Genomic DNA, 26172 nt, shown 5'->3' with positions numbered 1-26172 from the left:
TCTGCTCCCCTGTGGGCACAGCCAGGCGGGGCTGCAGGGCTCGGGGCTGTCCCAGCAGGGATGTGACCCAGCCTCAGCAGCTGCTCGGCGGCTCTCTTGCTTGTCTCCATTCCTGCTCCTCCTTCAGCCATCTCGCCTCACTGACGACGGCAGAGGATGAGTGCCACAACCCGCAGGCTCAGCTCTCTGCATGGCTTGGCGTTTCACACGTGGGGAGTTTAGGACTGGTGCTCCTGCTCCAGAAGCAGAGCGGATCCACACGCAGGCGCCAGCCCTGCCATCTCACTCCTTACTCATCTGCACCCAGCTGTTTGGGCCTGTGGGTTGGGAAATCCAGTCCCAGGGCCGATTAAACACCTGTATGCCCGCTTTGCTGCTCTCCTCATCTCTCTGGTAGTGGCCAAGCACCAGCAAGGAGATGCCACAATTTTCAGTTCCTTCACAAAGCTGAGATCTTGTGCTGTTGGCACTGCTGGCTCTGCCGAAAGACTCACGCAGGAACCCTGCTGTGTCACAGAGGGCTTTTTTTCCTGACTTTTCACACACTGGATTAATTTAATTTCATTTTGGCAATAGCAATAATAGAGCAAAAATCCATTTTGACATATGTTCCACATCGTGCTATGGGGATTTCAGTTACAATACTTACTTCCCATAGGCCTAATGCACTGCTCAGAAATCAGTGGGCACTCAAGACAAATAACGTGTCCTAGGGACCATGAAGGGACAAGGCACAGCCTGTGTTGCACAGTCCTTGTGGCAACAACCTCACCTTGCCCGTTTGTCTCGGAGCTGTAGTCTCTGTCTACACGTACTGGGGAGAGCCTGCCCTTAGGACTCTGCTGTGGAAGGGCAGGACCATCTTCTGGAGCTGCCTGCCTCTGAATATAGGAGATTACAGGGCCCTAAAAAAAAGAGGTTTGCCTGGAAGCCTAACTTTGAGGAGCCCAACAGTAGGTGAGATGGATCTTCTACATCAAATCAACTGGATCCCATAGTGATTTCTCTGGGGAGCTGGCATGGGAATTGCTTTATACCGGTATTACCCTGACTCCCTTACAGCATTTGTGGCGTGAGTTAGGGGATGTTTGGAGTGATGATTTCCACAGTGAGATCTAACAATACCCCTTTCCAGCAAAGTACCAGCACAGAGAGAGGATGGGATGAGACAGGCAGCTTCTGCATGCATTCAGTTGTGCTAGTCTTCATTTGTGCAGGGTTTCATCTGCCTCCGCCGGGCCTGAATTAAGGCCTGAGCCTATAGGCCCTGGTTATGTTAAATCTCTTCAGAGAAGTGTCTACAACTGAGAGCAAAACTGAAAACTGCTGCTTTGGATGAAATCCTGGAAACACATCCTGGACTCCCCGATGCACCATAAAGCTGCTACGTGCCCAACAAACGACATTCCTCTGCTGTGGGCCACCACAACCTGTAAGTCGCATTACAAATCTGCAACTCATCCAGCATATGGGGACCACACCGCCTCTAAGACTTGTGCAAGGATTACTGTGAGCACAAGGGGACTTGCACCAGCGGAGATGAGGCTCAGTGATCGTGTCCATTTGGTCACACAGCCTCCAGGCGCTTTCGTGTGGTAGAAAGGCTGTTTCGAAAGCCCACCTCCCAGTGGGCCACATGCCTTTCCTCGAGTTTTTGTCCTCGGCGCACCACCTGGAGCTCATTCAGTCCGGTTTTAAGGCAGCGACTTGGATTGCAAGAGTCTTGCTGACATTTCGGGATCAGAATGAATGACACGTCAGCAGGTAACTGCTGGGGCTTCTGTCCATTTCTCTCTAATAAGGCACTTCTGCCTATCAGATGAGGGCATTTTGGAAACCTTTACAAAAAAAGCACTGCTCACTCTATTCTCTTCAGTCCCATTTTGCCCAGTCTCTGCTTACAGTGAGTGCTTTGGCAGCTTTCATTTCTCTGTCAAGCTAATCAGATCCACTGGGAACTAAAAAGCAGGATTGAAGTGAGGTGAGGTGCTGACAGTTCAGTTTTCCAAGTGGCTCCTCACAGGACCTGTGGACAAGTCTTCTACAGCCTGATCTTCCAGGCATGGGATGAACACAAATCCCAGGAGCTCTGCTCTTTCAGTGTAAGCTCTGAAACACCCTTCTCTGAGCGGTGGAAAGGAGAGAGGTGGATGTAGAGGAAGAAGCTAATCTGAACGCGAACGAAGGGCTCGTTATGCATGTGGAGGACGTGGTAGCCTCAGGGATATAACAGAGGAAGGCAAAAAGGGCTGGAAGAGTATTGCTGGCTGCAGGGAGACGCCTGCCTGGCCACTGTGTGCTGCAGGGAGCCCCAGCGGGGAGGTGCAGCCCCTGACGAGGCAGGGGAAGAGCTCTGCTCTCGCAGCTGAGTGTCGCAAGGAGGCCACGCCAGTGATGTTGTTTGCACGAAAGCCTGGACAGCTCAGGAGCAGCGAGATCTTGTTTGTGGACAGCTATCCTGGCTGGCTGCCCGCAGGCAGTGATTGTCTCCTTGGACAGAACAGGAGGACGGGAACAAATGACGGATGGCCAGGTTTTGGCGAGGTCCCACTTCCATAACACCAAAAGCTCAGGAATAGAGCTGGGAACAATTACTTCACAAACTCCAGAGGTTTGGTCTCTCGCAAGCCTCGCGGTGCACTCAGCAGAGATCTCTCTCCTCCATCTCTGGCCACTTGCTCCTGGCTAATGGTGCACGGCCTGTGTAGCAGCAGATGTGCTAGAAGGAGACAGAGGCTAAAAATAAAGATAATGAAAGCAGTATGTCGCATCCACGCTGCTGGCTGATAATGAAAGAGTGTGCGGCGCTGCTCTCTTGCCTGCAAGGTGGCAGGGATCCAGCGGATGTGAGAAATGCTTGGAGGCCTTCCTGGTGGGATACACCCAAACCGCGGCAGGAACCTATGCTTCCCCCACGGCACAAAGACTGGTTCTCTCTCCAGCCCCGCTCCACCACCATAAGCAGCCTGAAGACAAGCTGGACAGACAAGATGGATCCAAGCACCGGCTGTCTGCAAGGGGCTTCCTGCCTCGCCACACGACTGCTGTCAACATGGGCCAGCGCCTGGCCAAGAGCAACATCTGGATGGAGTTGACTCCAGCCAAAGTTTGTCGATGCTGGTTGGCAGAGAGAAGTGCCTGAAGGAGCCTCCGGTCTCACGTGGGCTCTTCAACCACAGTCTCCCCAGGAACACGAGGCACCGTGACCAGTCTCTTGGTTTTTTCACACCTCCTCCCTAGGAAAAAGCCAGCTAGGACAAGTTTTTGCATCGTGGGGTCCTCTACAGGTTTAGGTGAAAGCTTAATGCCTATGCTGCAGAGCAGAAACTGGGACAGGAGCCTCTCCAGCACCAGCTCCACGTGTGAAGACCGTTCCCTCACCGTGTTTTCTCCAACACAAACACAAACCTGTGTATAGCTATGAATAGGCAATGGAAAACAAACCAAGTCTTCCCCCACCCCCCAGCACTCTCCTGCATTCACTTCTGCTGGGGAACTGGATGGGAAAACAAACCACATGAAGCAGACACTAGTTGAATTGCTCAGGGCACTACCAGGAGGTGTTCAGATAGCGAGGTGTTAGGAACACGCACAGGCAATTGGACAATGAAAGGCACTGGCAAAATAATGAATTCTGCCAGCATTCAGGACCCGCTGGGTAAATGACTCGCTGGAAGCAGCCTGCCTCGCCCGAAGCCCCTGAGGAGATGAGATGGGAGCTTGCAGCTGGTTGTTATGTGCCCAGCTCCAGCCAGAAGGCCAACGTGCAGCTGCACGGCCTCCCCCTCCTTCAGCCCCACGGGAAGTTCTGAGCAAGATCAAAAGCTCAGGGGGGGGAGGAGGAGGACAGCAAAGGCCAGCACGACAAACACCCTCTCTTCCTTTCTCTCCAGGGAGCTCACCGTCCCTCCACATTTCCACCCTGCCGGTGGGAAGCGCGTTTTCCAGCCATGTCCACTGCAGCGCCTCGAACACAGGCCCATCAGATGAGTGCTCTGAGGTTGCCCACGGGAGCAAGCATAGGAAGAGGTATCCCTGTGGTCACTGCTTCCTCCTCAGCCCCCTTCCACTGCCTCTGCCGCCAGAGGGGTGAACCCATCCCACGGCACGGCACTCTGTGCCGACAGCAGCTGCCCCCTACAAGAGGAGGCTCCACTGCTAAGGTCGTACAGCATCCCCCGTTCATCTGCAGCCTGCCAAACTGTAACGGCTCATGAAAAAATTGCCCATGCCCACAGCCTGCTTTGGGCTCAAATTTGTTGTTGATAACATTAACAAAAGCGGTGACACCGCATTTTCAGTGGATGCCAGGAAAACGCAGCCTGTGTTGGAAGAACATGAGGCTGTTGTGTCACACGCTTGAAAATCAACAGTAATTTAGTTCTCTGTGATAAAATCTGCTGCCATCACAAAATCCAATCTAGATTAGATTAAAATAAGTGTATCGTTTCTTGCTGCTTTCACACAGAGGTGCTTGAGAGAGGTGCCTCCATTTTGGTCCTTCCACGAGCGATGAGCGTATGCGTGAATCGTGGCAGGCCTCTGCAGCCTCAGAGGCCGCGGTGCACCCATGAGGTGGGCACGCAGGGGAAGCGACCAGTTAACTCCTGCTGCAGGGAGCAATGCTGGGTGCCAGCCGGCAGATCCTGGGCGTAACTCTCACAGCACACCTCTGCTAGGAAAGCTCAAATCCTTGCTGCAGGAGGCTAGCAAATAGCAGCCTCCAAAATTTACATATGGCAAGTAACTGGAAAACTAAAATTCATTGCTAGGGATGGGTGGGAACAGGCTGCCTGCTGAGATACACCCAAGTCAGTCCCTTGGTCACACTGCCATTTAAAACCAGTCTGCCAAAGCCATTGTAACGGGCACTAGAAGAGAACTCTTCAACAATACCCACTCTTCGTACCCACCATACTCAACTACACCCTCTTGTCGTACCAGCCATACTCAACCATATCCACTCTGTACCACCCATACTCAACCATACCCACTCTTCATACCAACCATTCTCAACCATGCCCTCTTGTTGTACCAACCATACTCAACCATACCCACCCTGTCACTTCAGTGCTTCTAGTGACTAGTGTGGAGGTGCGGGACTCTCCGCGTTGGAGCTGGCCCCTGGGATTTTTCATGAAAGAGCACTGTGTTCTCAGACTTACTGACATGAGGATGGTCACACGGAATAAGACATGATTCCTATTGCTCTTCTCTCCGTCTCTCCCAAACTACCTGTCTTTACTAGGAACATGACTGGAGGAAATCAAGCAGCCCTGAGCCTCAGAACAACAAGGGACAAAGAGCCACCATCCTAACCACGCAGGGACAGAGCGGGGAAGGTCACGGATACTGCCAACACCCTGAGATACTTTCAATTTAGAAATATTCAGAAAAATAAATTGCAGTCCTCAAGGTGGTGATTGGCAAGAAAGCTTGAATCATCTCTCCTATGCTTACCAAAGACTGCTGTGCAATGCATTAAATGACCATGCTTATTCCCCCAGCCTGCTTTTCCCCACCAAAAGAAACTCTATGTCAAAAACCACAAACAAAGATCACAGCCTCCCTGTGCAAGTCCCTGAATAGGTCCTCTGCCATCGCAGAGAAGGGAAGCTGTCAAGTCAGAGCCCATAGCGTCCATAGCGTCGGTGAACCTATTGCAGCCACCTTCTCCGTGTGCTTAATACACCGACATTTAATAAGGTCCCTTCTCCAGCTCCCAGAAGCCTTCTTCATGCCTCACTGACTTGCATCAGACAGTGAGAGCTTCACCAGGAACAGCTGCACTAAGTTTGACAGAGCTGGTTTGGCAAATGTCCTTTCCCTTTGCCTGCTAACAACATCCCCCCCCTCCGTGAATGCAGCATGCTCCATTTCAGTCCTTTTTCATCCCCATCACTAATGAAGCTGATGGAAAGCAAGGAGTAATTGTGTTTGCAGGTGACAGGGTTGGAAGTGCATTGCTGGGAAACACGTACTTGGCAAGAAGTCCCGGTTCGGAGGTGAGGGAGGGCAGCCAATTGCGAAATCCCTGGCAAAAATGTTTGTGTCAAAGCAATGCTGCTCTGCTCAGCCCAGCTGCCGCAGAAAATACAGGAGGAAGGTGCTTGGAGGAAAACAGCGCAGTCAACAAGAGCTACACAGCGCTGGAGAACCTTCAGGGCACAGCAAAACCCCTGTGACAGCTTTGTGACAGCCAAAGCGTTCCCAGGTTTGCCCGGGGCCACTGGGGTCACCCTGCAGAAGGTGCGTATCTTGTAAAGTGGGGGTGACCACGGCCTGTCAAGAAATCTGGGGGATGGACTAGGGAAGTTGCAGTGCCTGGAGAAAAACACGGTTACCCACAAAACGCACCTGGGTGGAATTCCTCCAGGGCCCAGACCACATCAGGGAGGACTCAGCAGTCGCTACAGCCTGGGCTGCTCCTCCACGTGGGCGCCCGCCTTGTGCACCCCAGCCTCTAGCAGCACATGGATGTGCTGGCACTGCCTGCAGCCACGGCGCCCTTTGGGCAGGTGTCCCCATGTGGGCTATGAGCTCCTGGGCATGCAGCGCCAAGCAGCAGGGTTGAAGGGGAGACGGCCAAGAGCCTGTAAAGGTCCTCCCTGGTCATCGAAGTATGGTGTGGTTGTGGTTTCCCCAGTGCTACCCAGCTCTGTTTTCTTAGGTGTTCCTCCTTGCTACTTTCCTCTTCGCATTTGAGTTAATGCCTGGTATTTCATCCACGAACAGGCAGCGGAGACTGAGGCTAAATTATTTCTGCAGGCAACTTTCTCCTCGCCTGCACGCCAGTTAGTTATCTGCGTCATGTCACAAGTTTGGCTGGAGTAAGAGCAGGGACGTTGTGACCTCTTCAAGGCGGGTATATTGTCCTGTGCTTGCTGTGAAGTGCCACGCACATTTATGGTACCGTAGAAATAATAAATAATAATAGTAAGTCATCAAAGAAGTGCACCTCAGGGAGGAGTCAAATCATGGACTGCAGCGAGAAGCTTTCACTTTGGGCATAACTATTACACACGAGCTGGTTATTGCAGAATGATTTCCTTCAAGGGTGTATAGCCTGAACTCTATTAAAATGGATGTTCTGGTGGTGACTTATGAATTTAGAAACCAAGAGCTGCACTCTGCTTCCAGCTGCACGGGATGGAAATCTGGGGTCGCTCTGCTGGCCTCATTCATGCATGGAGGCTGTGATTCCAAGAGCCAGAGCTACCGAAGTCACTGCTGCCAGAGCACGAAGGACTCCGCATCCAGCTGCCAGACACCATACTGTCCCGAAGCCTGCCCAAATCAGCTGAGATTTGCAAGGATATGGAGGACGGGTAAGCACCGAGTCAGAAATCAACTTGGTTATTGGGGCAGAGAGAGTAAAATGCGATGGCACAAGGTCCCTTTGTCTCAGGTTTAGCTTTTGCTCGCATTGGACAAGAGCACAGAAATGAGAGCCCACCAAGCAGACATCCCGAGCAGAAAGCATTTGATCACGAGGCCCAGCTGCTACACCTGACCTTAGCAAAAGAGCAATATTTTATTAATTGAGGTCTTCCAAATTAAACAAAAAGCAAAGTCTAACTTTGCAGCAAAGGAGACCTTTGCGCCTTCCGGCTGCTTTTGTGAGCCTGCTGGGTGAGTAGCAGCAATTAAAAGCACTTTGAGCAGACAAATGGTGACTTAAGCAGCTGTGGGGAGCTGGAGAGGGTGCAGTGGTTAAAAAAAAGGGGGCAAAGCGAGGGGTTCTGCTCACCGGGCTGCTTCCACCCCGCAGACCTCAGGAGAGCAGAGCTATGGGGGCTGCACCTCGCTGGAGGAGACGGGCTCCTCTCCTGAGCCCTGGCATCCTCCGGAGGCAGCAGCTCGTAGCAGCCCTGGAGATGAGCCTGCAAGCTGCCTTCTGGGGCAGGGAAAGCCCAGCACACAGTGCCCAGAGGCTGCTACGTGCTAACTGTAATTGCAATTTTAACACGGTTGTTAAAACGTTTCCTCCCTTCTCGAGGCACCCAGCTCTCCGTGGGCGTCAGGGCTGGCACCTCGGAAGGCCTTCGGGTGCTGGGGGCCCATCGTTTCCGAGGGGTTTTGGGGAGACGGTAGGAGCTAGCTGTCCGAAACGCACCAGGAACCCAGCCTAGTTGGTAAATCCCTCCCTTGACACTCACATTTTCAGGATGCCCTCAGGACAGAACCGGCTCAAGCACTGAAGAAGCACAGGGGGCACTGGGCACATTACTGGGGAGGCGGAATCCCAGGTTTACGAGAGGGCAAATTAACAAAGAGGTTTCTTTCCCCAGAGCAATAATGACACGAGAGGGGCTGAGCAGTCAGACAAGACCCGGTGCGGGGCCCAGGGGTGGCAGGCACCCGGACCCCCATCCTCCTGACACGCACCCCGAGCCTAAAACATTGCTGTTGTCCTAAAACCAGCACATCGCCGCAATGCTGACTGGCACGGACAATCCGCACTGCTTTGAGGAAAAAAAATACAAATTCTAATCCTCTCCCCTCCTTTTCTTATTAGCAGTGTGCAGGCTGCCATGCCCTAATCCCAGAGCCGTGGCGGTGCTGGCGGGGCCCCGCACGCGCGGTGCCTGCTGCGGCTCGGCACCAAAGCCCTGTGCAGGCGGCGATAAGTGGATTCCCCCTCATCGCATTAACAGAAGTCAAAAAAAAAAAAGAAAGAAAGAAAAAAGGAGGTAAAGGGGAAAAGCAAAACACGGCGCAGCCACCGAGTGAAAAACATTTCATTCTTCTCGGCAGCTGGAAGCAAGGCAGATAAGTGAGCGCTGGCTCCCCTCCAGCGTCGGATTTTCCCCCTGCGAGGCCGGGGCTGGGAGCAGCTCTCAGCTGAACCCGCGGCCACGGCAGCCCCGGCCAGGAGGAAGGATCCGTGCTGGAGGAGATAGACGGCAGCGTGCTCCTGGGGGGAGCTCAGCTGTGTCGCGGGCTGTCAGGGGTACTGGAGGGCGAGGTATTTACCTCCCCACAAACCTGGGATGATTTACCTACCTTTTCGCTGGTGTTGCTGTTCACAAATGGGTGTCCAGGCGGTGACAAGAGTCCCAGCCAAACGCACGGAAGGGCTGACGAAATTTTACATTTCGTGCTGGCTGAGGGGCAGAAGGGAGAGCTGCAGCCCAGGGGCTGGGTTTCCTTAAAAGCTGCCCCCAAAAGCTCGGATCTTTTAGCATCAGGAGAGGAGGCCGGCGCTGAAGCTGTGTTTTTCCGAAGCCAGCAGGAGCGGTACCCTGAGTGCAGCCTCTCCACGGAGCTGCCCTCGCAGCAGCCCAACCCAGGGGTGTCCCCGAGATGCACGCCCCTCCGCCAAGCACTGCTGTGCCACGGGCAGTGCCTTTGGCCCCACAAAAGTTTTCCTGCCCTAAGCCCCCAGTGCTCAGGGTCCGAGAAGCCTGCCCGAGTGGGGACACCAGACGCAGCCCAGCCAAGAATGGATGGCAAAGTCCAAAGCCTACGCAAGCCTCATGGTAAACCAGCCTATTAAACACCCTGATGAAGCAGGGAGGCCATGAAAAAGCAAGGAACCAGCATCCACAAAGCCAACAAAGCCTGGCAGCTGGCTCGGTTCCTCCCCCACCCCATGCCTTGTTTTCCCATAGCCTCCCCTCCATCCAGCAACGAACTGCTCCTGCAGCAACCTAGCTGCCCGCTGCGATTATTTCTGGCCCTTTCACAGTGGTTTGCAGCATTATTCCTCGTATCACTTTGTTGGGCTTGCAATTAGAAACAATCCGGCCCTATAATGGCCACCATCATCCCTGGAGGGGGTCCCAGCAGCTTTTTCCGTCCCCCTCAGCGCCAGCCCGGGGACAGGAGGGCAGGGATGCTCTCACTGCTCAGCCTGCCGAAGGTCAGGGCACGGCGCAGGGCAGCACAGGGGCTGGAGGCAAAACCAAAGGAGACTAATTCCTGCTCGTGGGAGAGGTGACCGGCAGGGAAGGGCTGGGGATTGATTTAAAGAGGGGAAAGGATGGAGGGAGACGAGGAAGACCTTTTTATTCCTTTCACTAAGTTCTGCAGCTGCTTGACAAAGCCAGGCTCCAAAAACGCCGAGGCTATCAGCCCAGAGCAGCTGTTTTCCCCTCTCTCAGCCCGTATTTAATGTGTGTTACATGCTGCCCAACCACGCCAGGCAACTGCAGCTCTCCCCCTTCACTTGCTGCTCCTTCTGGGTGAAGGCAATGCAGAAACACCGCTGCCAGTGCTGCCTCTGGAAGGGCCTTCGCACGGAGAGGACGAACCCATGCCACTTCGCCTGGCTTGGTATGGACCAGCTCCTGCCAAAACCCTAGTTCAGGGAGGAAGATGCTGGGGCTGGAGAAAGAGCAGTGAAGGTCCCCAGGGCTGGCTGGCCAGACGGTACCCGGAGGAAGAGTTTGGGTTAAGTGCTGCAGGAACAAGCCCATGGGGACAGCAACGGGAGAACATTTGCTGGAAGGAAAGCGGTTGCTTGGGCTTATCTGCGCTGGGGTGTTGCTGTAAATGTCTACGCAAGCAAATGTTCTTGGCAAACTCGAGGATATCCAGGACCAGAGATAGCCTCCTGAGCCTGCAGCCTCATAAAGCTGTAGTTAACGTTAAGCATATGCCGAAACCCCAGCCGGCTTCAGGAAGAGCAGCACATGCTTTAAATTAGCCATGTGGTTAAGCACCAAGCCGGAGGAAAACCCAGCCCGATCCCCTGCGCTGGGGAACAGGAGCCCCAAGGAGCAATTGCGCCTCTTCCCTTGGCCCTGCCAGCCCCGGGTACAAGAGGAGGAGGCTCCACGGCCGCGTGCAGGATGGCTGAGGCTGCCGGCCCCGAAGGAGCCGTCCCCGAGCACCGCGCTGACCTCGGGGCAGCTGCAGGGGATGCCGGGTATTGCGGACATCGCGGCTCAGGGGGGGTCCCGTAGGCGGGCAGGCGTTTTTAGGAGTTGTTTTTTTTTTTTTAACTTTCTGGCCTCAGCCAGAGAATATGGATTTGAAAGAGAAACTCTTGATTTTGACAGGAAGGTTTCCCAAGGCCCGGGTGACAAAGATGGGGAGAGGCAGAGTGAGGAGCGCCGCAGGGGTAATGGGAAGCCGGACCCCGACCGGAGCTGCGTCACCCCCGAAGCACGGGAAGCTGCAACCTCCCCTCCCAGCCTCACCCACTGGGGCTCTCCTGCCTCTCGCAGCCGAGTGCGTGCTGGGCGAGAGGCAGGAGGAGGAGGAGGAGGAGGAAGGCTCCTGACCCTAGAGATGGGATGCGGGGCACTGATGTGGCTTCCTCCCCATACAAGCCCTGGTTCCAAATTAAACACACCAGCTGGAGCCTCCTCATGGCTTCCCTAGGCAGGGGGTTCCCCGAGGTGCTTTTCCACCTCTTGTTTTATGTGAAAGCTTTTGCAAGACTTAATGACCCAATGCAGAGCAAAAGCCAGAGGGTGAGGAACGGGATTTGAAACTCCCAAACCCTATTTCTTGTGCGGTCCTCCCCAGGGCAGCCCGGACAGATGCTCGGGATGAGGCGAGCAGTGCTGCGGGCTGCCTCTGCCACGGGCCCCTCCGCAGCGCTGAGGATCCCGCACAGCGCCTCCCTGCCCCGCTCCAGGCAGTTCAGCAGCGTGGGGTGCTCCTGGCTTTCCCTCCCCACCTCCCGTGCGCACACCTCCCGAGGAAGAGCTGCAGAGAGGGGCGGCAGGCGTTTGTCCTTCCAGGGGAGGCGATGTTTTGGGGGGAGGAGGATGCGCAGAAGAGAAGTCGATGGTGGCCGCATCCTGCCCGTTGGCATGGCGATGCTCCGTGGCGAGGCGGGGACCACCGCAGGATGCCCCCAAAATGGGGTGTGAGGGGTTCCTTAACATTCCCCCCTGGGAGCCGTCCCTAAAGCAGGTTGCTGCCTGGCGTGGCAGGTAGAAGCCCTCGCCTTTCCTCTCCTCCTTCCCCCGCCGGCGGCTCAGCAATCGGTAGATAAAGTTAATATCATGCAGGAGCAGCCGCGGGGAGGGAGGCCGTCGTGAGCCATTCCCCCTGACTTTGCCAGCACGATAACGCTGTCCTTCGTCAGCACGGGGATTAGGAGCGCCAGGATTAATGCCTTCGCTTTTCAAGGTCACACGCGGAGCTCAGGGGGCTGGGGCCGGCGTGCATCGGGGTCCTCAGCCGGGGACACGAGGCTGGAGCTCCTGCAGCACGCAGGGGGCAGCTCTGGGCACATCTTCGGTGCCGTCCTGCCCCTGCTCCCTCGGGCAGCTCCTCCCGGCTCCTGGAGCCGGTGGGAGCACTGGGGGCAAACTGGGGCGTGGGGAGCGTTTCACCCCTGGGGCGGAAAGGGAAGCGTTGGGGCAAACACAATTACCTCCTACGTTTTCAGCTAGCCGGCTGAATCTGAGCAAAACTCTTCAGGGGCTGTGTGTGGTTCCATTTTCCAGCTTGCCTAAAAAAATAGCTTGGTTTTCTCCACGCAGCCATGTGAAGTGGCAGGAAGTTGTCGCTTTCTAATTGTTTGTTTAACAGAAAAACTACCGCTGCAGTGAAAACATTTACTCCAGCTACTTCTGTTTGGTTGCAAGAGACAAGTGCTTTCGACAGGGAGAAAAAACAGCTAGGAATGGCAAAAACAAGGCGTGCGAGCAAGTGAAGCTTTCCTGCTGGAGCCACAAAATAGCTCCGGGCACCAAGATGCTGCTGCAGGAACTTCCCATGGCTCATAACCACGTCACACAACCCTACCCCGTCCTGTGCTTAGCTCTACAGAGAAAATCTGATCCATCAGAGGTGAGATTTAAGCAGGGCCACCAGCACCCAGCAGAGAAGCAGGGATGAGTGATGAAAAGGCTGGTGGCATTTAGGAAGCGAACACAGGCTTTGGCGAGCGCACACCGACTGTTCACACAGGGGTTTTCGCATTAGGTTGAAGGCAGGCTGATAGTGGCCACGTTCCCTCTCCTGAAGTGTTAAAAGGAAAATAATTTAACCTGATTTATTAACCAGTAATTCTATTTTACCATCGCCGCGCTGAAGGATAAATGGAGCCTTGTTCCCATTCCTGGAGGACAGAATTCAGAGAGACACAAACAAACACACCTCTCCCTCACCCCCTGTAATGCTGTTATGGGATGGATGTGCAGACGAAGCAGAGGACGAAGGAACGCTTGAAAAGATGGCATCTGCTGCTAACGAAGCCTCCTCTCCCATCCCCTCCTTCCCCTCGGAGGGCTGAGCAAAGGGGAGGCTGGAGCTGTGAGGATGCTAACCTTGAACAAGTAGGGTTAAACCTGGAAAACCTGACCTCTGTTTAAAGAGGTCTGAGGGATTTTTGCTGCTTTTTTTCCCAAATCTGCCCCAAATCTTCTTTTTTTTTTATTTTTTATTTTTTACCATAAAGCCTTTTGCATTTGGTTATAGTTATTCAAGGACTTTGTCTTGACTGAGGAGGACGAGAAAGAACACAAGCTGGCTTCACAGGCTGCCGGGTGGGATTCACACTCAAAGGGCCCTTCCTACCTGCGGTACCCACACGATTCCCACTGCGGGCATGCCTGTGTCCCACACCGCCTTTAACACAGCTCTGGTACAACACCCGCATGCGGTGGGTGAGCTCTACAAATGCTCTCCCTGCTACGAGGGACACCGGGTGACTTTCTCCCGCATCACCTCAGCGACTCCTGGAGCCCAAGGGCCATTTCTGCGCGCAGCTCTGTGTCAATTACAGCGACTTTGGCTAACGAAGGGCCGGTTTCTTCCTTCTCCTGCTGCCCACCAGGATGCAAACACCCCCCAGGACCTTGAGCAGAGTGCAGGGACCAGGAGAACCCTGAGCGTGTCCAAAATTCACCACGGGGCTGGCCAGGTCAGTGACCACCTCCAGCTTACATCCCTCCATCTCCCTTGTCTGAGGCTTGACGAAGACGAGCACCCACCGCTGCCTTCTTCACGAGGAAGGGGCAGATGCAGATCTAATGCCTTCCTCAGCCTCAGCTGTGTCTTCTCCCCCCTCTGAGGGTGCCCCAGCACCTGTGCTTTTGGTAATGAGGCCGAGCTGGGCTACCACACAGCGACAATGTCAGACACTTAGGAGCAGGGAGAAGGAGGCAAAGTCTCCACATCAGGAGAGGTTGGCTCCCCAGCAAGGAAAGGTTCAGTCTCTTCTAAACCAGATAACACTTATTTTATACAACAGCCATGGCATAAAGCAAAGCAACAATCCCTGGAGCAGGAATTACAGAGCAGGACCTCTCCTCTCCCAGCACCCTGCTTGCAGCCTGCCCATCCTTCACCTCACCGCCTACCCGTGGCCCAGCCTGCGTGCTAAGGCACTCACCAGCACCGAGAGCCTTTCCAGACCCTGCGTGCAAGAACAGAAGTCCCTCTCTGTACATTTGGGCAAATACAAAATATTTGCATGGACACGGTCGGACTAAATCCTGAGCTGGAGCTGGCGACCATTCGCGATTCCTTTATTTGCTCTGCTCAGCCGAGTGTAACCACGGCTGGCTGAGTGCAAGACGGGGAATTTACAACTCCTTTGGCTCCTGACTTTCTCCTGCAAAGAGTGTTATTTGTGCAGGATGACCGATGTGCGACTGGTGTGTCTAACAGCAGTAATAGTAATAATAATGATGATGGCAATGTCTTTGGTTTTACATAATTCAGTCCATCCAAATATTCCCATCCATTCAACAGATCTTTCGCTATATAGGAATCACTTCTACTGCTACAGAGATAACTATTAGAGATGTGAAGGATAGGTGTACAGCTAAAGGAAAGGCCCAATTTTCAGGCAGAAACACGGTATTTTTCAATAATGACACGTGGGACGGGGGGGGGAAACAGCTGAAAGAGCTTTCTACAGATCTCCACGTTCCCTCTCCTCCAGGGGGACACAACCCATTTACTCTCCATTTTACAGAAATGGAAATGACTACACTGTGTTCCTTACTAATGTCCATCAGAAGGTCTTCCGGACTTAATTTTGAATACCACGTTGCCGGGGGAGCAATGCCTCTTTAATCTCCAATATCTTTGAGAATATGTGTCATTCCAGCGAGACATCAGGCCTTTGTGGAGAAAGGTGATCCTGCCTTAGCTTTGTTCGCCGGGAAGCTAAAACATGAATAAATTAATCAAGTCCTTTCAAAAATCAAAATTTCTCTAAATGTCAATTGCTCCGACAGCCCTTCGAAGGCAGCCCGCTGGGAGGAAACGTGGTGACGTGGAGCTCGGTGACTGCACCAGGTCCCAGCTTTCCGGTGCTCATCTCCTCCCCTCTGACTCGAGGGGCAGCTGCGGTGATCTGCTCAAACAGGACGGGGTTTTGAAGCATTGCGCGAAGTTCGATTTTAAAAGAGGGACATGCTGCTGCGGGTTTGTCAGTCACATCCTCTTCAGAGGGAGCTCCAGACCCAAAGAGGAGGTGTGCGAGAAGGATGGGGTGATCTGGTCCAAACTTTCTGTGCTGTTCCTCCTCAAAGGCCCTTGAAGGCTCAGGACTCTAGGAGACACTTCACACCTCAGGACAGCCCATACCGTGCCGCTGATGAGCATTTCCCTGGAGAGTCCCTGTCCTTGCTGCTAGCATGAGCAACACGTGTGAGCTCACGCTGAGTCCCGGAGCTTCTTTGCAGGATTTCTGGTGTCAGAAGACAGCGCAGCTCCTGGAATCACACAACCAACCAGAAGACCAGCGATGTCTCCATCCAACGGTGCTGAACCACGGCATCAGATCAAACAGGGGATCCACAGACCCCACGTGTGACTGCAGGAGATGCAATCTGACTTGGAAAGGAAAAGACCTGCACTGCGCCTGCTAGAAGACACCTGCCCACCCTCCGGCTGCAGCTGCCCGGGGTAGCTTGCTGCAGGCCACCAGCAGTGCCAGCCCCTGACATCCCCAGGCATCCCATCCCGCCTGCGAGGTGCCCGTGTGCCCGTCAGCACCGTAGGGCGCACAGAGGCGAAAGAACTCCGCTCAGCGAGAAGCAGGACCGCGAGAGCAACAGCAGCCTCGGAAAAAAGCAATGGACCCGTTTCTCTTTGCGGAAATTTGGAGAATGACTAAGAATAATGGCTGCTATCAGCCGGGAAACGCAAGCAGGTGGACTAATGACTTGTACCGGCAAAGCCCAGCGCTTATTATTTATGGACCAAACACAACGCTGGCATTTGCTCCCGCTCAAGGGTCAGAGCTGCTTTGTCATGTCCAGCATCCAAACCAGCGCCACTCACTGCGTTTTCAGGTAAACTGAAAAGTGACCTTGGTTACTGCTGCGTGGCAGGAACATATTTCTGGTTGCTGCGGCTGCCTGGTATGGTTTCTCGCCTAACATATTCATTAGAGACTAACTGCTACTTACAGCGCTGCTTGGGACCCGCCTGCCTTCTCGTTACCTCATTAGACAGGCATGAACAGCCCACCGGGCGCTGTCCCTTTTTTGGGGGAGCGCTGACGTTCACACTGCTGCTGCACCTCCACCAGGAGGGAGCAACATCTGCAGTGCCTCCTCCCTGGAGCGGTGATTAAGACACAGGCAGAGAGACGTGCAGGGTTTGTATCCCACCGGGATGCCCGCTGCCTCGCCGGCCCCGAATGTCCCCCAAGGCTCCATGCCGTGGGCAGCTCCGTGCCCATCTCCAGCCCGGCCACGTCGGGCCAGCAGCATCTCCAACAGGTCCTTTAGGAACGACGCCCTCCACATCCCCTCGGTGCTGCCTGAGCCTGCCTGTTTTTTTTTGCTTTTTTAAGCAGAGCGTCTGAAAATATGCATTATATGGCAAGGTGGAATATACATGGGAAGATGCTGGAGCAAAATGCAAGGCAATGTTCCTGTATCGATTCGAATGCTCCGAGTCACGCAGTGATTCCTACAAATTCATGTGACCAAGAGAATCTGTATTTCAAAACACATATTAGAAAAAATCTAATTGAAGTGGAGAGACCAAGATAAATTTGTGTTATCAGGTGCAGTTACCAAAGCAGTAAATCATTGTCACAGCATAAGCTTTTATCCATATTTCCATATTAACACCAAACTCGCACTCTCCGCCGGTGCTGCTACATGTACAAGGCAGCAGCACGTCCCGGCACCGTGTGCTGTAGCTGGCTCCTGCCGTCGGGTACCCAGTGGTGACAGCACTGCGGTCCTCGTCCCACCGTCACTGACGCCGGGAGCTGCCCCAGCACCTGCTGGGGGGCTTGGCATGAGCTTTGGAGGTGGCAGGGACCAAGAAACCTTCAGGATGTCCTCTGCTCAAGTCGCCGAGCAAGCCCGATGGCAAGGCACAGCTGTACAACACGAGGTGTGATCGCTGGGCTTCAGGAGAAGCTGAGGGCACGCACCCGACTCCCTTACCGCCCCTCCGGCCCCGGCCACGGGCTTCTGGGGCCTCTGAGTCCTGCAGGCCTCCACCATGGGAAACGGGACCCCCTCCGGCAGGCCCTGTCACCTCGCGGCTGCTCCATGGCACCTCCCAGCGGGGTGTAACTGGTGGCTGTGCCCCGTCCTGAAGCACTTGTGCAGCGCTCAGGGAGCTCTGGAGGGCAATTCAAGCTCCTGACATCACCTGGCCACACCAGGACTGCCCCCTTGCAAGCTCTCCCCACCCTAAACGAAGGCTAAATGAAGTTTTCTGCTATTAAGCCTGCTCTGGCTTGGTCTGAGTACAGGAGCATATGTTACAAATAACAGTGAATGAAGCCAACATTTGGTACCACTTGAGGTAATGGCTTGGCCATAAGCGCGCATCTCTACCGGCCAGAAATAAAACCTTTCAGGAGAAGACACATTGGGAACGTGTGGTAAGCACTCTCATTTTACGCTTCCAAGGCTCACAAGAAATGCTGGTTTCATTACCGCCTTGACCACTGCTCACCAGTAAAGTGAGGCTGAGCCAAGTCCTCCCTACAACAAGTGGCCAACAAGAAATACACTGAAGGGGCTCGATCAGTGGTCTCGTTTTTGCCTCTTGTTTGCTTGCTTTGTTTTGGAAGAAGACGAGAACCCAGAGGGTCTCACCAAGGCGAACTGAGTAAAGGGAAGAAGTTAACTGGGGGCAAATTGTCAACTTTGCATTCAGAGTCTCAAACCCTTTTTGCTGAAAGGAGATGCTTTTCCAGTAAAACTGGTTGGTTTGTGTCTGCTATCTCTGTGTTACCAGGTCAGCACTTTTCTTGCATAATGTCCGCGCAATTTGCACTCGGATGGCTCTTGGCAGAAGGTGCTGCCGCTGCACAGAGCACGCTTCCCATGCACGGCCAGTCCCCACCGAACAGCGGATAGGAATAGGGAAGAAGCCGGCATAAAAGCCATCATAAAAAATGACGACGTCTCATCGGCATTGCAGAACGGCACACAAGGTCTTTACCCACGGATGTGAGCAGGACGGTCGGAGCCTGGCACGAGCTGAATGTGATTTTTAGCACTGCAAGAGGACCGTGCAGCTGGGGCGCTGGCAGGAGTCCTCTGCAGATCCCACAGCGCCCTTTTAAGCGCAGCCACGGTGGCAGGGGACAGGATGCACTGAGAACGTCTCTTTTATTTTCTGGCGGACAGCAGAGCCCCGTCGTGACGTGCTGAAACTTCTCGCAACAGAACAACCACATGCTAGGGGCTTATTTATTTTTGATGGGCTGGACGGGGTCCAGAAGCTCCATCTGCTTACCTACCCCTCCCCAGGCTGCATCCAACCCACCCATTGCCCCCTTCCCTTCCCTTGGACTCTCTTAACATTTATTCCCTTATTTCCTGCCTGAGCAGAAAAAGCAAAAGAGAAACTTGCTGATTGATTTCAGTCTCGGAAAGTCCCTGTCATCTTGTTTGATGACTTCATTGCAAAAATGAAATAGGCAAGGGAGAAGCAATGTTTTCAAAACAATTTGGAGCAAGAGGAGGAAGGTAGTAGGAGGGGAGCCATGGGAAGTTGATGGCCTTTATTCTTCAATTCCCATGTTGCGGCTGGCTTGCTGCAGGCTATAGAGAGAAAGCAAAATTGTTATGATTCTTATTAGCTTTTATTTTATAAAGCCTGAACTACACTCTGTAGGGGTTTCAAACTGGAGCTGCAAATCATACGCATGCCTGCCTGCCTGCCCGGCCACCTTATCTCTGCGTTAAGGTACCGCCTGTCTGCAGGGAAGAGAACTTCTGTCATTTGCCAGTCACAAGCAAGGTGGCTAGTTAGACGGCAGGATCCGTCTCGGTGCTACACGCCTGTATCTGTGCGTTGGGGAAACACGTCTCACGCCTCAGAAATGACTGCTGCACGTCACGCACCAGAGGGAGCGCTCCCACCTCCCTCCCCGCAACCACGGCCGAATTTGGGGGGCAGCAGCATGAGAGCTGCCCAGGAGCCCACGCTGCTCCCGCGTCCCGCAGCCACGGTGCGTGGACGGGTCCTCCCCAGCCCAGCTGAGGCTTAAGGAGAGCAGCGGGCAAACAAAAGGGGCAGCTGCAGTACCCGGGAGATCTCGCTGTTTGCGTTGGCAGTCTCTGTGCCGAGCCCTTCCCGGCACCCAGCACCCGAGCTTCCTTTCCCTGCACGCTCTCTCGCCACTAAGTTGTTTGGTGGCTGAATAACCAAACCGAGGGGGAACGTTATTTATTAATTGCCTTGAAGCAGAGGGAGGCAGAAAATGACCCAGAGCACCGCGGGGTGAGGAGATGTATGCTTGTAAGATGCTGGTCCTGACGAATTTGCAGCCTAACTAGGCGAGACAGAGATGGGTCAGGAGGGGGAACAAAGAGCAAAAACGACAAGTCTGGAGTTCAGCACTGATCCCCAGGCTGGCAGCGGGGATTTCTCCATGCAAGTGAATGGGCCACAGGAATACTGGCCAGATTTACAGCACCTGGAGATGCCTCACTGAGGTACAGGCAATAGTTTCGTCCCTGTCTGAAGAGCTGTCCCCAGGAGCATGACTTCGGTAATGCAACAAGCATTTTGTGCGCGGCACTGCATAAAGCATACGGCCACAGAAAAGCACTTGGACCAGCACTTCAGCCCTCTGCCATCAGTGGGATCCCACTTAAAGCGATGCTTATCGCTGCTGCAAATCTCCTCTTCCTCCTCCTCTGGGTCATTTCATCGGCACGGAGCCCAAATTCCTGCCCTGCGCTGGCACACAGCGCAGGCACGGGAAAGCAGCCCTTACCCTGAGCAAACCAGCATGGAGCTCAACGCGATGGGAAATATTACAACGCTCCGCTTCCTTTTTAGAAAAGAGAAAAAAGAGTTCAAGATGATGCACTTATTAATAACCACTATTACACAGAAGATTTGAGGAAGATTATGCTAATTGGCACTGCTAGCGTGATGCTCGTCTCTCCTATTGCATCAGTCCCAGCACATTTCCTTCTACTCCCAGACGCATTCATGGCGACCGCCTCTACCCCCTCTCATGTTTATTTGGGAAGGATGCTGGCAAAGAAGCTATATTATTTTTTGAGGAGAAATCTTGGATTTTGATGATAAACAAGGTCCCAAGAAAACAGCGTGGCTCAGACACCTTGTACGTGCAATAAAAAGGCAGAGTTCCTTTCAGCGAAGGAAATGCAGCAAGATTTCTCCTAACAATGCCCATTCTGTTTTCTCATGAGAACAGCTCACAGGAGCCTGACAAAAAGGAGATGTTTCGGGGGTTGTAGGAGAAAATAAAGCAGAAAGGATCAATAGCACCACATCGCTATGCAATAGCGCTGAGAGAGGCATTGATCCGCACGCCGGTGCTGATGAGCAGTACGGGAGGCCCCCTCTGCACAGGGGACTGTGCCTGGCCGGTGGGCGAGGAGACCACGACGGGGCCAGAAAGCCATCGGGGCGGGCGGGGATGCTGAGCCCAGCCCCAGGGGAGGCAGAGGCTGCTCGGTCCCTGCATCCCAGGCCCAGAGCTGCTGGCTGCGGGGGGGGAGCGAGTTTTGGGGTGCGCTGAGCTGGAGCATCGCAAGCGCACGTCCCAGCCCTTTTGCCAGCTGGGCTGCTCGACAGCAGCTAACCAGGCTGAACCGGCAGCCTGGCAGACCCGCGTTAGCGAGATGGGAGCTCTGGTTACAGTACACTGATGTCAGATGCCGGGACACAGGGAATTGCATCATTAACCAAGTATGAAATGCCAAAGCCAGGCTCCGCTCCTCCTGAGCATTACAACACACTTGCTTTCTGCGCCACGGCCGCAGCAGGACCAGTATTCGCATCTCTGCGGAGTTTACCTGGCTTACTGCTGCTTCATCCACCCAGCATGCACAGAACAAAAACCGCTCCCTCGTCATCCCCCAGCTCCACGTGTGCTCAGACGTGCGGGGAGCACCAAACCAGGCTTCAGCCTCTCCACGTTTCGCTTTCAACAGCTCGGAGAGGTTCAGAGCTGCTTCGGATTTACCTCAGACTTTTTCTCGTTTGGCTCTGGATTCCCTGCTCTGAGTGCGAGCTGACAACACCAAGGCTCTTCCTCTTTATTAATTAAGTAATTACAAACCCTGCAGGAAATCACCCACGAGTCCCACGCCAGCAGCAGAGGCTGTTGCATTTGCTCCACCACAGATAGAAGCGCTGGGAACAGCACATGCCGCGCACAGAAAGCTGAGGGAAGGATTTTGCAAGCCATTTCTTCCCCGAGCGTGGGCTCTGTTTCCTTTTTCATTAACTGCCCCCGCATACAGATGCTCAGCTCCGCGCCCGCCAGCAGCACCCGTTCCTAGCAGCAGTACCTGCGTGCCCAAGCGCCGCTGTTCGGAAAAGGCCACGGGCAGGCGTTTACAAGCACAACACTACATGCTCATAACGGGAGAACAGATTGAGCGTCCTTGGGGGATTGCACAGCTTCAAAAAGTACAGGATGGAAACTGGTCCAGGCGGCGTGCAGACAGAAGGGATGGGCGAACGCTGCTGTGCACTCAGGGCAGCGCTGCCCTCCCTGCGCCCGCTCCAGCTGCCAGAACTCGGGTGCCGTCTCCGCCAGGCTTTTAATTCACACCAGATTATTTAACGCCCTCACGGCCTTACCAGGTAGGTCACAGGAGGCTGCCAGCGGCTTTTTATCCACAGAATCGGATTTAAGAAGATATATTCACGGTAGTAAGATAAGATCTAGCAAACCGCAGTATGAAAGAAAAAGAAGTCCCGAGGGAAAAGCCTTTTATTTATTTATTTTTACTCACCTCCTCTAAATAAAGCTTATGGAGAATAATGGAGGTCAGATGAACAGTTACATATTTGGATGATATCCTCACACGGTGCACTGGAACAACGTGGACGGTGATAACTGTATCGAAGCGACATATTTATTTGCCATAATTTAATGTCAGCTTCAAAGAGATCAGATTTTTCATGGCTCTTCACATTCTGGCAGGAGAGCGGCACCGATGAGGCAAAAGCGATGAAAAATGTGCGAGATGTCCATAAAGCCAGGCAGTCAGCTCTAAGGCTCGGCCAGATGAGCTCCTGCCGAGGATTTATGTGTGGAAGGCAGAGCTGCGGCCGCCTCCAGGACCATTGCTGCAGCTGCACAGAAAATGGGAGCAGGCTCCCGCGAGGGCAGGGCGAGGTTCGAAATGCTCAAACGGGTCTTCTGCGCTCACCCTGCCCTGCTCGATCCACACGCGTCCGTATTCAGAAGATGCTCAAAGTGCCATTGACTTTCACCGAGACTTTGCTTTCTTATTTATTTATATGCTTTAGCCTCCAGACCCCAGGAGCCGCAGGATACAAGGGAAGGAGGAAAGGGCTTTCTTTGGCCGGAAACTCAGCAGGCGAGGTCCTCACCTTCAACACCGCCATCCGCTGGCCTGGCAGCGATCTAAAAGCTGCAGCAAAGGCAGGAGCAGAGCTCCCGGTGGCACCAGACCTCGCTGCGGGCTGGGCACGGCTCGGGACCACCTTCCCCTGCCGTGTGTTTGGTGCTTCGGTGCTCTCAACCAGTGACTTGGGGAAAGGAGAGAAAAGAACCCGTTTTTATCAGAAACGTGCAAATTGGCATCATTGCCTCATCGTCACCGTTTTGTGGAACAGCGTTTTGTGGTAGGCTGCCAGATGACACCGTCAGTAAAGCTACAGGTAACGGGCTCACCCTTCCCGGTTTTGACCAAGCAGATAGATCTAGGTATTGGAGCTAGGTGAAAAATGGGACAAAAACAGTTTGGGGTTCCTAAAGCACTTTTATGTGTCTAATGCACTTCGCTGGTTTGCAGATCTGTAAATTAGAACAAAGGGATCCTGGCAGCCCTTATTGCATAGCCACAAAAAAAAATCTCATAGCCATCAAAAAAGATCTCATGTCCTTGCTCGGGAAGTTGCTCATTAAATGTTATCTGTGATCAGGTCCATGCTGAGCCTCCAACAAGCCAAACCTCTTGCACAAAGACATAGAGGAAGCCCTCTTTTTTGGTGAACACCCTCTTTTTTGGTGAAGCAACGGAAAATATCCTTAGCTAGCAACCTGCCCCAGCAGCTCCTAGCTTGGGGTTTGGGCACAGGGGCAACCGCGTGCCACAGGAGGCTGCACCCCCCTGTCCAGCCCTGTGGGTGATGCAGAGATGTCCCTTAAGCTTGCTGGGCTTTGGGGTTCTGCCTCTCGCCGCACCAGCTGTGACCCCAGCACCCCAGGGGAGGCACAGCCCCACTGCTAGCTGAAGGTGAGAACGACCCAGCCAGATGCTTTTTCACCAGAGACTGCCAGTTCGCCAACATTTCCAGCCAAACAACAGCGATGTGCAATGACATTTCATGAGGGGGTGGGACAGGAATTTGCCAGAAATAGGCAGCTCTTACTCCAGTTTAAAACTTGCCTTTAATCTCGCATTCAGTTATCAACCACGTAATGTATTTTTAGAAGCTCGCAGTACAACAGCGCCGTCACTTTCGTTCCAGCCTGACTTAAAAGTTATCGTGGACAAGATTTGGAATAGTTTGTGCCCGGTCCTGTCCCAGAAGTGGGGAACGAGAGCTTGACTGGTATTTGCAGGCAAAAATATAACAAAACCCAGGCTGATTCAAGGGATGTGAATCCGACGCAGAGACGACAGAGAGGGAGAAAGCGTGGCAGCAGCGGGAGATGCTGACAGCAGCGTTTCTGACGGGCTCCGAGTGCTGGGGATCCAGGGACCGGCTGGAAGGCATGGCCATTCGGAAGAAGCCTGCCAGAAAGATGCAGCATTAATCCTGATTTCAGGGGGTCACATCCTCCCAGAGCCCCGCACCTCCCTGCAGCCTCGCGACCCCCTGGGGCCTCGCTCGGGGAGTTTGGCGTGGCAAGAGCGGGGTGGCACAGGCCCTCCGGGGGCAGGTAATAAAGTCTCTTGTCTCCATCTCCCCTTCACAATGCACCTTTTATTACAGTGGAAATATAAGCCACTCCGGTTAATGCCTGGGATTAGACTGTAAAGAAAGAAAACAAAAGGGAAGCAGTTGCCTCGGTTAGGAGCGTTGTGAGCTGTGGTTGTTTCGCATCCCTGCTTCTTGCCAGGTGTTTTGTTGAGTTCAAGTAAAACATCAAAGTCCATTATCCTCCACGCTTTCTCTTTTCTTCTCCCCCTTGCCCCCAGCTCCTCGATTCACCGCACAGTACAAAATTAATTTGCTTTATTCCAGCACACGCGATAGCCGCCTATCTTCCCTGACTCCCCGTCTGCAAGGAAACAAATTTCCTCCTTAAGCGCTTTCCACTTGACCTGCTCTTTTCTCCGCGGAGAAAATTGAGGTCAGGGAGCTGGTGCTGCACGGTGGCAGCCGTTTTCCAAGTGCTCTGGGTGCAGCTGTGGGTGCTGCAGCCCCTCTGGTGCCGGCAGCCCCGCTCCGGGCTCCCGCGGGACTCGGGCGGGTTTCGGAAGGTGACGGTCGCATTTCCCACGTGGTCCAATTATTTTTTGAGCTGCTTTGATGCTGGTGGAAAGGTTATGTCTGGTGAGCCCAATAAATAAAAACAGAGAGAGGAGGTAGGGGGACAGCTGCTAGAGGTGCTGAGGAGTCGGGAGCAGAGTTTTAACTCCAGCCATCCCGTTAACGTGCGCACGGTACCTGACTGCTGCTCCCTTCGTGCCACCAGCTTCATTCAGTGACCCGCAGGCAATGGCCCTTGGACAGGTCCTGGGCAGCCCACCGAGACGGACCCCACAGGCACAGCCAAGGGCTTGGCCAGCACTCGTTGCTTCTGGAGCTTGTTAATCCATATATGCAAATTCACCCAGCGAAGGCTAAGATGTATTAATGCCAGCTGTGTACCTCTGATGACTGTTGGTGTATTAGCTGCATCTTCGTTCTGCACTCCTATTACTCCTTGATTATGATTTATTGATGTCACGGCAGTGCCTGGAGAACCATGAGAAGATCACAGCCCTGCTGGGAGGCGCTGGGCACGCACCACGGGCAGGTCCACCCGAGGGGGAGCTTCCTTTGGAAACGGGAAAGACACAGCTGCGGCTCGGGGATGGCCAATGCCGGAGCACAGGAATCTCAGCGTAGGAGAAAAATCAGCATAGCCACAGATGCATCTGCTAGAAACAACCTGAAGACACCAGAATTATTGTTCAGTCCTCAGATGACGCTGTATGTTTCATTTCACCTTACTCATACTGAAATAAACAGTTGCATTTCCGAGCTATCAGGTAAGTGGATTTTTCCACTATTCCCATCTTAGGTTACTGATTCCCAGGGAAAATTCCCTGCCTTGCTGGTACCTGGACTAAGACGGAGCGAGTAATTGACAAGAAACGATTTACTTGACAAATTCAGTCTTCTCTCTACTCCTGGAATGTGCATGAACTAATTGTGGTTTCTTTCTGTTGAAAATTATTCAACACACTGGCTGGTGATTTTGAGCCTTTCTTTTTCACCGTGTGAGCTGATTTTGAGAAGATATCTGATGTCAGTACTGGATACTTAGAACCAGATGATTGTGACTTGTTCGTATTGCCTTCTTTTCTCTCCTTTCCCAGAAAAACTAATCTGTGGAGAAGCTGCAGCCAGACAAGCATTGGCGAATGTATGCCAAATAGTTCCTGTCTTAACTATAAAGAATTTGCTCAGGCCACCATATTAAAAGCCTCCCAAATCACACAGAAAGGCCATCATGCCAAAGGCTAATAAAGATCGCTAAGTGGCAATTATATTATAATTACCTATCATCTCATTTTCAAAAGCACAAGCAGTTAAAAGCCAGCGAATGAAATGACACCAGACTTCTTACGCTTCCCATACACATTGCCC

At 53.4% G+C, this 26172-nt stretch overlaps 1 long non-coding RNA gene across 7 annotated transcripts in view; it reads right to left on the bottom strand.

The window, feature by feature from the left end:
- The window catches only part of LOC308199770, a 143609-nt gene that overhangs the window by 48876 nt on the left and 68561 nt on the right, over positions 1 to 26172 (bottom strand). For 2 of the 7 annotated variants that reach the window (XR_013954933.1, XR_013954934.1), the window contains exon 1: positions 9007 to 25468. The exons of the other annotated variants lie outside the window; for them this stretch is intronic. This is a non-coding gene — a long non-coding RNA (uncharacterized lncRNA). Of the gene's footprint in view, positions 1 to 9006; positions 25469 to 26172 lie in introns of those variants that run through there. 7 annotated transcript variants of the gene reach the window in all.

Source organism: Anser brachyrhynchus, assembly GCF_964034855.1.
Source record: "Anser brachyrhynchus genome assembly, chromosome: 9".
NCBI lineage: Eukaryota > Metazoa > Chordata > Aves > Anseriformes > Anatidae > Anser > Anser brachyrhynchus.
Note: the sequence above shows the minus strand (reverse complement) of the source record. Positions and strands in the feature narration are given on the sequence as shown.